Source organism: Sapajus apella, unplaced genomic scaffold (genome assembly GCF_009761245.1).
Source record: "Sapajus apella isolate SASKATOON/1434 unplaced genomic scaffold, GSC_monkey_1.0 scaffold51, whole genome shotgun sequence".
NCBI lineage: Eukaryota > Metazoa > Chordata > Mammalia > Primates > Cebidae > Sapajus > Sapajus apella.
Genome location: NW_022436991.1, coordinates 5,409,412 through 5,424,661, shown reverse-complemented (window position 1 = coordinate 5,424,661; position 15,250 = coordinate 5,409,412).

Genomic DNA, 15,250 nt, shown 5'->3' with positions numbered 1-15,250 from the left:
CTAGATTCATCCTTGTCCCTACAAAGGACACGAACTCATTGTTTTTTTGGCTGCATAGTATTCCATGGTGTATATGTGCCACATTTTCCCTCTACAGTCCATCATCGATGGGCATTTGGGTTGGTTCCAGGTCTTTGCTATTGTAAACAGTGCTGTAATGAACATTCGTGTGCATGTGTCCTTTTAATAGAACAATTTATAATCCTTTGGATATATAGCCAGTAATGGGATTGCTGGGTCAAATGGAATTTCTATTTCTAGGTCCTTGAGGAATCGCCACACTGTCTTCCACAATGGTTGAACTAATTTACACTCTTACCAACAGTGTAAAAGTGTTCCTATTTCTCCACATCCTCTCCAGCATCTGTTGTCTCCAGACTTTTTAATGATCGCCATTCTAACTGGTGTGAGATGGTATCTCAGTGTGGTTTTGATTTGCATTTAGCATGCTAATACATTCTAATTAGCATATAATGAGCATGAGAATGACCAGAGATAACTTTTGTCTCCATCTTGGATTTGATGGGTTTTGGCTGACATCTTGACTGCATCCTGTGTTATCAGCAGGGGCTTTATGACCTGTGTCTTGTGATACCAGTCCTGCAGACCTCCTATCTCATCCTGTGACTAAGAATGCCTAACCTCGTGGGAATGCAGCCCAGCAGGTCTCATTCTCATTTTACCTAGGCCCCCTATTCAAGATGGAGTCACTGTGATTAGAGTTCCTCTGAAAAGAGAGCAGGAAATTCCTGGAACTGAGGGTTCGTCCCCTTTTCAGACCATGTAGGATAACTTCCAGATGTTGCCATGGCATTTGTAAGCTGTCATGGCACTGGTGGGAGTTTTCTTTAGTATGTTAATATATTTTAATTACTATATAATGAGCAGTGAGGATGACCAGAGGTCACTTTCATCACATTTCTTTCTTTCATCACCATCTTGGTTTTCGGGGTTTTGGCCAGCTTCTTTAGTGCATCCTGTTTTATCAGCAGGGTCCTTGTGACCTGTATCTTGTGAAACCAGTCCTGCTGACCTCCTGTCTCATTTACATATTTGTGACCTCTTGGCTTAATGTAAACTTCAAGACGAGGAGGATATTGTCTCTCTCGTTCAGCATTAAATCTTCGTTTTCTTGAATATGTTTAGTTGTAGTAGGAACTCTATAAATATCTGTGGAATAAAATGTGTTGAATGTCAGGTGCTTTGATTGCTGTGGGTTAGGTAGCTCTGGATTAGCTATCCTTGCTACACTTCTTTTGTCACTTTAACAGTGAGTCATAAAACCTGTCTTTAGGTGCTGATCAGGAATCATGTTCCTTTCCAAATCAGAAGATTTCAACCACTGCTGGCTTGTGGAGAAAATGGGGCTGCCCTGAGGTTGCCCTTTAGTGCCCACCTTGTTTGAATTACGTTTGATAAGCACAGACAAAGAAATAGTTCCAGGAGTGAGAGGCATTCACTCAACCTGCATAGAAGACGTCATACTTTCCCAGCAGGTGGGGCCATGAAATAAATGCTCTCCCTGCTTAGGGACTGGAAATGCCAGTAATGCAAGGTTGGAAATAATATCACAGGATCACTGAATGAATTAGTATAGGTCCTGATTGTGTGAAATCTGGTTATTGTGGAGTGGGAATTGGATTGCATGTTAATTAATATTTAAGTCCTTTGGAAACCGGCACTGAAGGAAGAACCCTCCCAGACCATTTGGTTCCTCCAGCCCATCCCCCATGAGACAGGATTTCTTGGGACCCAAACAGAAATCCCCTTATCATATGCAGCACAGATTGCAGGCAGAGCCTGCACTTGTACTATTTGCATTTGTATAAAGAAAGGACCTGGTATGATGTAACTGCATGTGGGTTATGGAGGCTTCTAATGGGCCTCCCTTTGTACAGTCTCTTAGCAACCAATTGAAGTTTGTAAGCTGAAACAAAGGGACTGGAGTCCATCACCCCTTTAGCACATTCCTCTGAGTCTCGCCTGCCTCTAAGTGAGCCAGCCTAGTGGATATATTCCTTTTCTTCCTTGCCAAAGCTCAGCAATCCTTGTTCAATCATTGCTTCACCTGCGGAAGAAAAGGAATTGAGAATTGGGGAGATAGACTAGGGACCAGTTGTATTCTGTGTTTAGAACTTCAATTGTAGTCAAGTGAAGTCTTCAAGGGAGCTGACCTGTACTCATTCATTCTTAAAAGAGGCAATGTTACTTGGCAGTTGAGGGTGTTCTTTAGGGTTGGAAGGAATCCTGGCCCTGCCACTCAACAGCTGCATGTCCTTGAAAAAATTACATGACATTTCTGGGCTTCAGTGTCTTCATTTTGCTATGAAAAACTAAAAAATTTACCCTTCTCATTGGTTCACTGAAAGCATGAAGATATGTTATTAATGAACAAATATTCAAGGTCAGCGTTCTTTAAGTGTCCAGCACTGTCCTTGGTGCTGAAGGCACTGAAGTCAATGCAACAGGCAAAAAATGGCTGCCCATATATGCAAGGATAACACTAAGGAGGGAGATAGGAAAGCTGATGGTATTGATGGCAGCTTCATGGAAGATCTCGCTGGAAATGTGACCACTGAGGAAGACTTGAAACACAGTCCCAAGTGAAGGTGTTAGCATGGTGAACAAAGGATGTAAATGCTAAGTACATGTTAGTTCTTTTTAAATTAACTAATTAATGTTGTTAGTCATTTATCTACTTATTTATTCATTTGGCTAATTCTCAGTTACTTATCTATTTATTTATTCATCCACGTGCCTATCCATCCATCCACTCATTCATTCTTTCATCTGACATTACCTGAAGGATGTGAATAACATTATTTCTATGTTCAGCATATAGAATGCCATAATAAAGGTGATGTAATGAGGTTTATAGAAAAATTTCTTAACCTTAGCACTACTATCATAATTGGCCATATGATTCTTGGTGTGTGTGTGGGAGAGATTGTCCTGTGAATTGTAGGATGTTGAACAATATCCCTGGCTTCTACTCACTAGATTCCTATAGTACTCCCAAGCTGTGACAACCAAGTGTGTCTACAGACATTGCCAAGTGTCCCGTGGGGGTGGAAAATTGTCTTCAGTTGAGAATCCTACATTTAGAGGAACACCTTCCTCAGGAAGGAAAATTAATCTACTGCATTTCTCTAGAAAGGAAATGAATCTAGGACTTTAATTTCAGCAAAAATAGCAGCATTTTCAGACATTTTGTTTCTTGAAGGCATGTTTTCTTGTGCTGAAAAGCAGAAGGGATTTGGGGACTATTTGAAATTGAAAATAGAATCTTAGCCCACAGGAACTGTTTGCATTGCCTTTGAGAATCGTGGCTCATTCATAAAACATCTCCAAGGCTTACTGAAGAAGTGGATACAACAGAGAAATCTTCACTAATATGAAGGAATGCAGGCTCATGCTTGGTGCCTTTGGAATTCTTGCCTGATTTTATTGATGACTCCACAACTACAAAGCTCAGCCCAAGATTCCTCAATGGAATAAAAAACAGCAGGACTTTCTCTCTAAAGAATTCTGTTGCAAGCAGCCACGTGACTTGATTCCTTGGGAAAAGAAACATGCCTTATAGGGTATCCTGTCGAGGCCAGTGCAGCCATCTCTGTCTAAGGGCACCTTTCCAGGTCAGCCTTTTCCAAGGACAGCTCCTGAATATTAGGTAGGAACTTGCCTGGTTTCTCACTGCCCTGCATATGTCTATTCCTGGAGACCCTGCTGTGTCTTAAGCAGCTCTTGAATCTTAACATTTCTCCCCATTCCCACTGTATCTCTTCTTCCCCCTTCTCCCATCCTAGTCAGTCAAGTCCCATTTGGTCAATGACAGTAGCTGAATACTTGTTTACCTCATTTCTATGCAGGGTGGCTCACTTCCATCCATCCTCTGCACAGCTGAGTTCAGTCTTTCCATTACACATAGATTTAAGTTGAAGCTCCTAGCCCTGGCCTGCAGGGTAGTGGATGGTCTGCCCTTCCCTCTAACTTCCACACCAACCACTCTCCCCTTGTGCTCGGTCTGCTTTTGCACACCCTCCCCCCCCACACCCCCCTCCAGCCCATAGCCTCCTTAGCTCATTCACACTTTAATTGGATTATCTTGTCCCATCCCAGCACCCCCCAATCCCAGTCAAATCTTTTCTGGTAGCTCATTATTTGGTGGCTAAGAATCCTAACAAGGCTTCCAAGTGTGCCCCTGTCTGGTTCTCATCTACTGTAACATCATCATCCACTATCTCCCACCATCCCTGTGGTCCAGCTGCTGTGTCTCCTCATGTGCACAGGGCTCTTCCAGCAGTGCAGCTTTTGCTCATGTGACTTTCTCCACTCTAGAAATCTCTTCCCTTCTCTGCATGCTGTTTAAACCTTCACCATGTATCAAAGCTCAGATTCAGCCTCTATTTCTCATGAAGACTTTTCTTACCTCCCTGACAAGTTCCTGTGCCCTTATTATACATTCTTACAGCATAATATTCTCTCATCCACTGCTTTCTAGTTGCAATTTTACATTAATTTACAAGCTTATTATATTAGCTGCTCATCTATCCAGTTTCTAAGCACCACAGGAAATGTGACCATATCTGTTAGGTTACCATTTAGAACTCAGTATAAAGTGCCTGACACATAGTAGGCACTGTGTGAATATTATATAGCTGGGAAATTGAATAATTACACCCAGCACTCCTCAACTACAAAGACTTATGTTTGCAAAATTCGGCTAACAGGATCTTTTCTGGAGCCATGGGGGAAAAGTTGACGATGGAATAGAGTAGAGAGTTTGTAACTGGGGAGGTATGAGGGCAGGCCAGAGCATCAGGAAATCACATTACTTGGCAGTTTCTTACCCCATTTTGTTTGTACTTTCATCTTATATTATCCAATATTACAAGCCTCTTGAAGGTAGGCATAGAGCCTTTTATTTCTAAAATTGCAGTAAGCAACTAACTGAGGACCTGGTATATAGTAGGTGCTCAACAAAGCTGCACCGAATGAATAGATGCCATGAATTATGGATTTATTTAGACCATACCATCTAAGCTGAGATTCATTCAGGAGGGACTAAGGAAGGAATGTGAAGGCTCATGATCATTACTTATTTATTCTTTTATTTGAGACAGGGTCTGGCTCTGTTGCCCAGGCTGGAGTGCAGTGGTGTGAACACATCTCACTGCACCTTCAAACTCCTGGGATCAAATGATCCTCCCACCTCAGCCTCCCTAGTAGCTGGGACTACAAGCATATGCCACTATGCCTGGCTAATTTTTAAATTTTTTGTGTGCATATGGGGTCTTGCTATGTTGTCCAGGCTGGTCTCAAATTCCTGACCTCAAGTGATCTTCTTGCCTTAGCCTCCCAAAGTGCTGGGATTAAAGATGTGAGCCACCATGCCTGGCCAAGATGGTTATTTATAAGGAAAACATGGTGTATTGAAGATTTTCACAAAACATATGGCAGAAAGAGCCTGAATAGTTTTTTTGTTTGTTTCTTGAGACAGAGTCTCACTCTGTTGCCCAAGCTGGAGTGCAGTGGTGGGATCTTGGCTCACTGCACCCTCTGCCTCCTGGGTTCAAGTGATTCTCCTGCCTCAGCCTCCCAAGTAGCTGGGATTATAGGTGTGCACCACCACGCCTGGCTAATTTTTGTATTTTTAGTAGAGATGGGGTTTCACCATATTGACCAGGCTGGTCTTGAACTACTGACCTCAGGAGATCCACCCACCTCAGCCTCCCAAAGTGCTGGGATAAAAGGTATGAGCCACTTCACCCCACCCCGAATAGTATTTTTTTTTTAGCTAACATTTGTCAACAACATATACATATATATATATATATATATATGTGTGTGTGTGTGTGTGTATATATATATATGTGTATGTATATATATATGTGTGTATGTATATATATGTGTGTATGTATATATATGTGTGTGTATATATGTATATACATATGTATATATATGTGTATATATGTATATATATATGTGTGTATATATATATATATATATGTATTTTTTTTCCCAGCCCTGTGATAAACATTTTATATGCATTATCTAGTTACTTTGTAGATGTTGTTTAATTTGCAGATGAGGAAACCGGGGCTTGGAGACATTAACTTATCAGTCTAAGTCCAGAGAATGGTGGCAAAATTAGCATTCAAACTTGGGTCTGATTTTAAAATTCATGGGCTTAGTAAGTTTGCTACAAGGACTCCTGCACTAACTCTGGGTTCATAAGAGAGTCATCCAACACTTTTGGCTTCATGCCCTCACCCATCGGATGGATGAATCCATTCCTACTCCTATCTCAAGGCTGAATGAAAGAACATGGGTTCATTAACAGGAATCAGAACACATAAAACTGGAAGGGGCGCCATGATTCATTCATTGGGTTCTGGCTCCGCACCAACCTAACAGGGCCTGTTATGTGACCTCCCATTGCTTAAGCCCCTGATAAGACATTAAGTCTATATAGAACGTGACCACAAACTGCTACCTGCTTTCCACTTCCTGCTGGAAGCGCCCGTTATACCTTCGGAGGGTAGGAAGCCAGAAGAGGTATTTCACTCTGGTTTCCAGCAATTTGTTCTACTCTGTGAACTTCTGTGTGTGCTTATCCAATTTCATGAAAATTAGATTAATGAGTGTTAATTGGTACTGAATCAGCTAGTTTAAAATGGATAGTGTCAAATGGAAGAGGGGCCCACCACTGTGATGGTAGAATCCCAAAGCTGCTAGGAATTAAGTTTCTGCATGGATGCTGATATCATAGGTTACTTGTGGCGTCTTGCTCCAGGCTACTTTTATGGAAAACAATGCCACCCCGCTGGACCTTTGAAAGGAGGAAGGACGCTTTTTCCATTAGAAAAAGAAGAGGATTTGCTTCAGATGATTTGGTCAAAATGCTCATTCATTTATTCATTTAAGGAATCTTTTTTTGAGCACCTATTATACGCCAGGCTCTGTTTTGCACTCTGGGGTAGCAGTGGTGAATAAAATAAGCAAAGTTCCATCCACATCAAGCTTATATTCTAGCCGAGGTAAACAATAATCAAATAAATATATAATGTCAGGCAGCATTTCCATCTGATTCTTGTATATTCATTAAATATGAGAAAATATATTTTTGAGAAGCTTTGCTGAGATATAATTCATATACCATAGAATTCATCCATCGAAAGCATACAAATCAATGAATTGTGGAGTATTAGAATTGTGTAATCACCACCACAGTCAATTTTAGAACATTTTCCTCACTCCAAAAAGAAACTCTACAATCTTCAGTTATCACCCTCCTATACCCCACACCCTACCTCCAGTCCTAGACAACCACAAATCTACTTCCTTTATATATAGATTTGTCTATTCTGGACAGAGAACACATCACCTTTTGAGAGTGAGGAGGCATGAGAGGAGACTTTATTGTCCTTACCTCCCAGATGAGGCATTTTGGATTTAGTTTCCCTTGGAGCTCCCTCCAAGATCCGAGTTTTCATTGCTTCACAGGCTTAGTTCCTGGGATGCCAGGGGCGCTGGCCAGTGTCCTGATAAAAAATTGCTCTTTTACCACCTTGCCATTCACCTCTAAGTCCTACCCAAGATTACAGATGCAGAGCCAGTCAACAGATGCATGCATGGAAACAGAAGACACTCCAGTCAGCAGTGCAGTCACATCTCCAAGCAGTAAATAAGCACATCATGTTTATAGAAGCCTCACTGTAGTCCAAATTTCTATAATCTCTCACCTGGACTGTTTCAGTAGCCTGGTCTCTGGTCTCCCCATGTTTCGTCTTGCCTCCCGTTCAGCCTGTTCTTCCCAAGATAATCAGGATAAATGTTTCAAAGCATGAATCTGACCATGTCACTCTAATGCCAATGAAAATCCGCCATGGTCTTCAAGGTAGTCAAGGTTCTTCTTTGTAGCCCATGAGGGCCTGCATAACCGGATCCCTGGAAGCCTTTCCAGTGTCATCTATCACTATACTGTGTAAATCACTTTTAATTCCTGCAAAGTGTCACATACTCTCTAGCAGGCCCTTTGTCCTCCCTGGAACACTCTTTCCCACCTATATTGCTTGGCTAGCTTCCATATCCCATTCAGGTCCTAGATTAGAGGTGACTTTCTTTAGTGGGGGCCTTCCTTGTTTCTTCAGGATGTGGTTATGTACCTGTATTAGCTTTCTACTGCTGCTTAACAAATCACCCCAAACCTAACACCTTAAAACAGCAAACATCATCTCATATTTTTCTGGGGGTCAGGAATTCAGGGGTGGTTGAGTTGGATGCTTCTGGTTCAAGGTATTTCATGAGTTGTAGGCATGGTGTTGGCCAGGGCTGCTGTCATCTGAAAGCTTGAGTGGGGCTGGAGGGTCTGCCTCGAAGATAGCACCCTCCGATGGGTGTTGGCAGAGGGCCTCAGTTCCTCATCTTGTGGGCCTCTTCATAAGACTATTGAATGTCCTTACAACTTGACAGTTGACTTCACCCGTGATACGGTTTGTGTGTCCCCACCCAAATCTCATCTCGAAATGTACCCATAATTCCCACGTCATGGGAGAGACTCAGTGGGAGGTAATTGAATCTCAGGGGAAGTTTCCCTCATATTGTTATTGTGGCAGTAAGTCTCGTGAGATCGGATGGTTTTTGTTTTTGTTTTTTTCCTCCTGAGATGGAGTCTCACAGTGTCACCCAGGCTGGAGTGTAGTGGCATGATCTCAGCTCACTGCCACTTCTGCCTGTTGGGTTCAAGCGATATTCCTGCTTCACCCTCCCAAGTAGCTGGTAGTACAGGTGTGTACCACCATGCCTAGCTAATTTTTGTATTTTTAGTACAGATGGGGTTTCGCCATGTGAGCCACTGTTCCCACCTGATCTGATGGTTTTATAAAAGGCAGTTCCCCTGCACAAGCTCTCTCTTGCCTGCTGCCATGTAAGACGTCCCTTTGCTCTTCCTTTGTCTTTTGCCATGATTGTGAGGCCTCCCAAACCCTGTAGAACTGTGAGTCCATTAAACCCCATTCCTTTATAAATTACCCAGTCTTGGGTATGTCTTTATTAGCAGCATGAGAACAGACTAATATACCCAGAATGAGCAATTCAAGAAAGAGTTGGGGGAAGCTGCAATGCCTGTATGTCCTGGTCTCTGAAGTCACACAATTCTATTGTATTCTTTTTGTTAGAAGAAATTCCAGTCAGTCCATCTCACACTTAAGGAGGAAGGAAATTATGCTCTACTCCTTGAATGAAGGAGTTTCAAAGAATTGGTGAATATTAGGGCCCTTTGTATCCTGCCATTACAGTATCCTGCTCTTACCCCTAAATTAGCTCTTAGCACACTGAGTTTTCATTGTCTGACCATGAGTTCTTCAAGAATGAAGACTTGCTTCCTGTCACGGTATTTAGAATATTTCTAAATTCTATCACAGTTCCTTAAATACTGTTTAGTAACCACTTATTTGGTGAATCAGTGACCTTCAAGATGCCTGAAAGGTGTAGATCATTGCTTCTCAAACATTAATGGGCATGCCTGCAAATCACTCAGGTGTCTTGCTAAAGTGTGGATTCTGATTCAGCAGGTCTGGGGTACAGGCCAAGACTCTGTTTTCCTAACAACCTCCAAGGATATGCTGATGCTGTGCTCCATGGCGCACACTTGGAGTGGGTTAGGGTTTAGAAGATATGATCCCATTTCTAGATAAGCTTCATAAACAAACCGGGAAGACATACTTCTCCCAGTAGGACAGCCCAAGGCTGGCCACAAAGTAGTGTCATCCTTGTCATGGGCAAACCTGCAGTTCACTGGGTTCACTTTGTCTCCAGCAGCACTGGTTGATTGAGGAGATATCAGTGAAGGATAGTCAAGGAAGGGTCTTTGTGATACAGGAAGCTTCCAAGTAGGCAGCACGTTTTCACTTGGCCCTGGAAGGTAAAGCTGGGTGGGGGCCACTCATATATATGCCAAGAGACTGCATGGCATGAGCAAGGATTAAGGGAGGCTGAGTCAGCTGCTTGCAGGGGTGGGGGGGCGTGGGGGAGGGATCTGAAAGAAAGCTGGCATTGAGTGGTAGCAGATGATGGAGTCCCCATCCCCACCCCAGAGAACTCATGAAGACCAGACTGTCTGCTGTGGTTGAAGCACTACTTTTGCCCCAGGCAAAGGGATAGACTATGCAATATATTTGTACTACTCCTCCCAGTTCTTGAGATGTGTGATTCTAAGGCTTACATTTTAGAGAAATTTGAGCAAATCCAGATATTTTCTGTTAATATCCTGAATCTCACTTCCATCCTTGCAGGGCTGATTTTAACAAGGTGAGCCACGGGTGAGTGTGTGTGTGTGTGTGTGAAATCTGTCAACTCAAGTGGGGCATTGCCTTTTTATCACGTGAAGGGCTAATGTAAGTGTAGGGTAAAAATGATAATCCCCCATGTTTGGGGAAAGATTTCACATCCGTTTAGTCTTGTGGTGCTTAGCCATAACTGCACATTGGAATCGCCTGTGAGCTTTAAAAATTACTGTGAGCTTTAAAAAATGCTGGCCGGGCACAATGGCTCATGCCTGTAATCCCAGCACTTCAGGAGGCCAAGCAGGGAGGATCACCTGAGGTCAGGTGTTCAAGACCGGTCTGGTCAGCATGGTGAAACCCCATCTCTACAAAAATACAAAAATTAGCTGGGCATGATTGTGGGTGCCTGTAATCCTAGCTACTCAGGGGGCTGAGGCGGGAGAATCACTTGAACCTGGGAGGCAGTGAGCTGAGATCGCGCCATTGCGCTCCAGCCTAGGTGACACAGCGAGACTCAGTCTTAAAAACCAAACAAACAAACAAACAAACAAAAAACCTCCAAAAAAACAAACAACAACAACAGCACAACACTTGCTGATACCTGGGTTCTACCTCCAGAGATTCCGATGTAATGGGTCTAGATTGTCATTTAGGCATCAGAATGTTTAAAACCCACCCAGGTGATGCTCTTGGGTGGCCATGGTTGACAGCCACTAGTTTAACCTTACATGACCTCTTACCTTTACTAGTGAAGGGTTCATGTAAGATTAAACTAGTGGCTCTCAACACCTAGATAAGATGACCTGCCTCTTTCTTTTTAAAGAAATGAAAAAATTGTATCACAGCAAGTTGAGTGACTGCCTCAAATTCATGCAACAAATAGAGGAGGGTTCAGAACTCAAACTCAAGTTACTTGGTTAGTGCTCGTTCAATTTGCATCACCAGTATTGCCTCCAGATAGCTGTTACTATGCATATGACAAAGGAAGTGAACTTGAAAAATGGAGAAATTAGATACCTGTTTAAAGGTCAGACTTTGACTTAGGGTGCAGTTAGGGCTTCATATTCCTAGTGTCCCGGTTTGCTCTTCTCCTGTTTCTTTGAAGCCAAGTTTGGGCCAATACCCATATTAGATTAATAAATCCTAGGCTCCTTGATGACAAAGGTGATATTACTATCTGCTGATCCAGGCCATGACTAGTCAAGGCTGAAAAATGAAATTGGCAGGAAGAAGCGTACTTTATTGGACCCAACCCTAGAATGTCAGGGTTCTTCGTTCTGAGAAATTCTTGCTCCTGGAGTTCATCCAGTTTCATCTTTGGACATTTGTAACCTCCCTGCTCACAACCCATCCTTGATTAAATTAGCAGATGCTGATGATAGAATGAGACTGAGGCCAATGTTGCTACAATAATTTCTTGGTGGCGAAGCAGGCACTAAAGCTTTTACAAAAAAAAAATTTTAAAGCATTACCTATGGAATAGAGCCAAAATGCTCAGACGCTACATGGAAACCAGGGATTGTATTAAATCAGAGTAAGTGGGGTGGAGGAGATGGAAAGTGTTGGGTAGTAACTGTCATCATGACTGGCACCAGATCTCCTGTCAGGTAAGGACATAAAAGCTTGGAACTTAAGAGAGAACTTAGCCTTCCAGTATACTTAAGGTGTAGAATGTGAAGTTCTGAGGGGCTGGTCTGCAAAGAGTCACTGGGATGAAAAGAGATCACAGAATATCTTGCAAGGTGCAGGAGAGCAGGTAGAACAGACAGAGAATAAAGACAGAGAGATGGAAACATGTCTGGAAGCTGGAGATTGCCTAGGCCGGTGACCAATGAGAGATTTCTAAAACTTCCAGGAATGGGGGTAGGTAATACTCTAAATCATTTGAAATCTTACGCAATCCATTATCTGAGCACCTTGGTAAAATCTGCTTTCCACAGAGCATAATGCTATTGTAAAGCACTAACGTATTTACAGTAGTATTTGGGGGAATAAATGGATCAGGGTACTTACTAGGGAGAGGTCATATAATGCAGAAAGGAGAAAAAAAAACTTGCTGAATAAAGGGGTGATCTGTAAAATGAGCCAGTTCAGTGGAAATGAGATCCAGGGTTGTAGCTGAACTTGACTCTCCCCAGGAACCTCCATAGAGATTGGGGAGGCAATACTGTGTCTCCCACGGTTTGGGGTGTTTTGAAAAAAAAACCTCATTGAAATCTCTGAAGTCAAGATGATGCCACCTTGTCACAAAGGGAGGTGTAAGGAAGATACCCAGTCTGCAATACAGACTGCGGAGACCAGACAAAATGGGAGGCCCCTGAGGAAATGATGGATGTAGCAGCAGTCCAGTTCACATGCTCATTCATTCATTCATCAAGCACTGGCACAATAGCTTACACTGTCAAGGCATTTAATGTGTGCTGAGAATGTAGCCACTGTCCTTGCCCTCAGGGAACTTTCAACTTTGGAGTGAGAAGGCAAGTGATAACTGATATTTACTGAGCTCTTTCTGCATGCAGATACTAGGCTATTTCACATACGTTGTCTTTTAAAAAATTCTCCCAGCAGCTTTATGGGGAATTGTTATCCCCAACATATATATAGGGAATCTGAGGCCCAGAGAAATTAGGGAACTTGTCTCAAATCTGATTTAGCTAACCCATGATGAAAAAAACAAGTGTTTGGACACAGAATTTTCTGACCCTTAAGTTGGAGGAGGGGGTCCTTATTTTGGTCAGAGGCACTTGAAAATTGGCAGTAGGTGGATCGGTCTTGATGTATAATTTGGAAAACGTTCCAGGTATTTCTCTAGAGTCTCACCCAGTCTGCTCTGATGCCTAACAGCCCGTCCATTACCAGTGCTTTCTACCACGGGGCTAGCCATTGCTATTCTCATCAGCTCCATGTTTAGAAGCTTAACAACACACCAACCACATGATGGATGCGTTGGCTAGCACGAGCGTTTTGAGTGCCTGCCGAGGGGACGGGGCAGTGGAGAGCTCAGTGTGGAGCCTGGAATGGTGATGCTACAGAAATGTGGAGAGAGATACTGCTCTTTGTGGCAGGTAACAGGCCCTGGTTCCTGCAGCAAGTTAGAATCATCCACCATAATTAGCAAAGGGCTGTTACAAGGGCCTTTTTAATGTGTCCTGTGCCCAGGATACAAGGAGAAATCCATCATGTTCCATGAGCATAAACACTCCACAGCTAATTAAGTGAGGGTGAAATCATCTGCACCATCCATGTGATAGTTATTTAAAATGATTTGCTTAAGATAGGCCCAGAGCCCTTCTCTTTAGGGAGGTATAGAGGAACTGGGAGGAGATAATTTGGGCACTTGAGGAGCAGAAACGAATTGGACTGGCAAGCGGAGAAGCCACCTGGGCCTGCAGTTGGCTGTGGCAGTGAATGGACATCTGTTGTTTTTGTCTGTTCGGCACCATCCTCTCCCTTTGGGGATATGCTTCTCTTCTAGTCCTATCATGTAATTGGGATGGGGCTGCCAATCAGTTTCCTATCCAATCCTCTGGTCACAGGGGTGAGCAGATGATCCAGGCTCAGCCAATTGTTAGCACCTTGTTTGCCTGATCTGAGTGATAGCTGCAGAGTTAGAGGCATCCCTTTTGGCAATGAGGACAAAGGACACTGATATTTTTTTGTGTGATGGAGTTCAAAGGACAAGAAGCAGGAACTTGTGGGGCCTTCTTTCTTTACCATGTGGAGTCAGCTGTCCGTGGGAGATAGTATACTCAAATGGGGGCCAGCAAAAATGGATGAAGAAGGGACTTTAATATTGGGGCTCCAGTTTTGGTTCTTGAGCCACCAAGTGCTCTCTTAGTTCTTATAATTTGCATTTTAATTGTTATCTTAAGTTTCACAACTCAGTACATTTCCATTCTGATTACATTTCTGTGAATTGGACACAGGATTATCTCACCCTTAAGTAAGTCAAGGTTCCTACCGCAAGTGAAAGAACCTTGACCAGCGTAGAGGTGAACCTCAAAAATCGTATCCTGGGAAATTTCCTTGCATGGAGCTGGCACGTTAACATGTTCTGTATTGGATGCTGGGTGTGAATTGGACTGTACGCTTACATGTCCGAACTTGAATGGACCTCAGGTGTAAATGGGCCCCATTCTCCCATTTATTTGTCAGTGGAGGGGACTGACACCCGTAGTGGAAAAGAGACTTGTCATGATCACACAGCAAATCAGTGGCACAACCAAAGCTGTGAAGGGCCTGGGTCTCTTTGTTCTCAGGCCAGGACTCCCTATCAGGGTTAGGGCTGAGGAGGTTTACAGGCAGAGCAGTAGAACAGATGAACTAATTATGAATGCACAGGATCAGGAGTTGCCAAAACATGATGTCAGGCCAGCCTTACCTCCTTTTTGCCCCACCTCTAAGTTTCCACCCTTAAAACTTTCCAACACTAGGTGGAGTGAATTACTCTCGGTTTGGTGTCATGCTCAGAGACCCAGCCTAGAACTCAGCTTTCTGCAGCTTGGCAGCAAGGCCTCAAAGCCAACCCTACAAAATACCTAGATGTTTCTACCATCGGTGTGGTGTGGGTTTCAAAGCATGGTCATCTACGTATCCCATTGAGCCATAAAAGAGGCCAGCTGGTCAGGGTGGGTGCACTGCTGAGACAGAGCCTTCTATTCCCACTTTACCCAGGACAGCCCTTCTAGTCACCTGTTTTTAAGTTTTTTTTTTTTTTTTTAATTCTATATAGAGAAGTTTAAGGTACAATGTTTGGAAAAAACAGTCCCCTTAAAGAAAAAAAAAACATCTCTTAAAAATCACGAATTCAGTGGACTTAAACCAAGTAAGTAGGAAAGAAATTCCAACCAACTCTTCAGTAGGCCCAGAAACCTCATTGATTGAAGGTAAAAATCTCAGCTCACTTTAAAATGAGCCATATTTTGACAAATAATATTCATCAAATGATGGTTGTAAAGACAGAA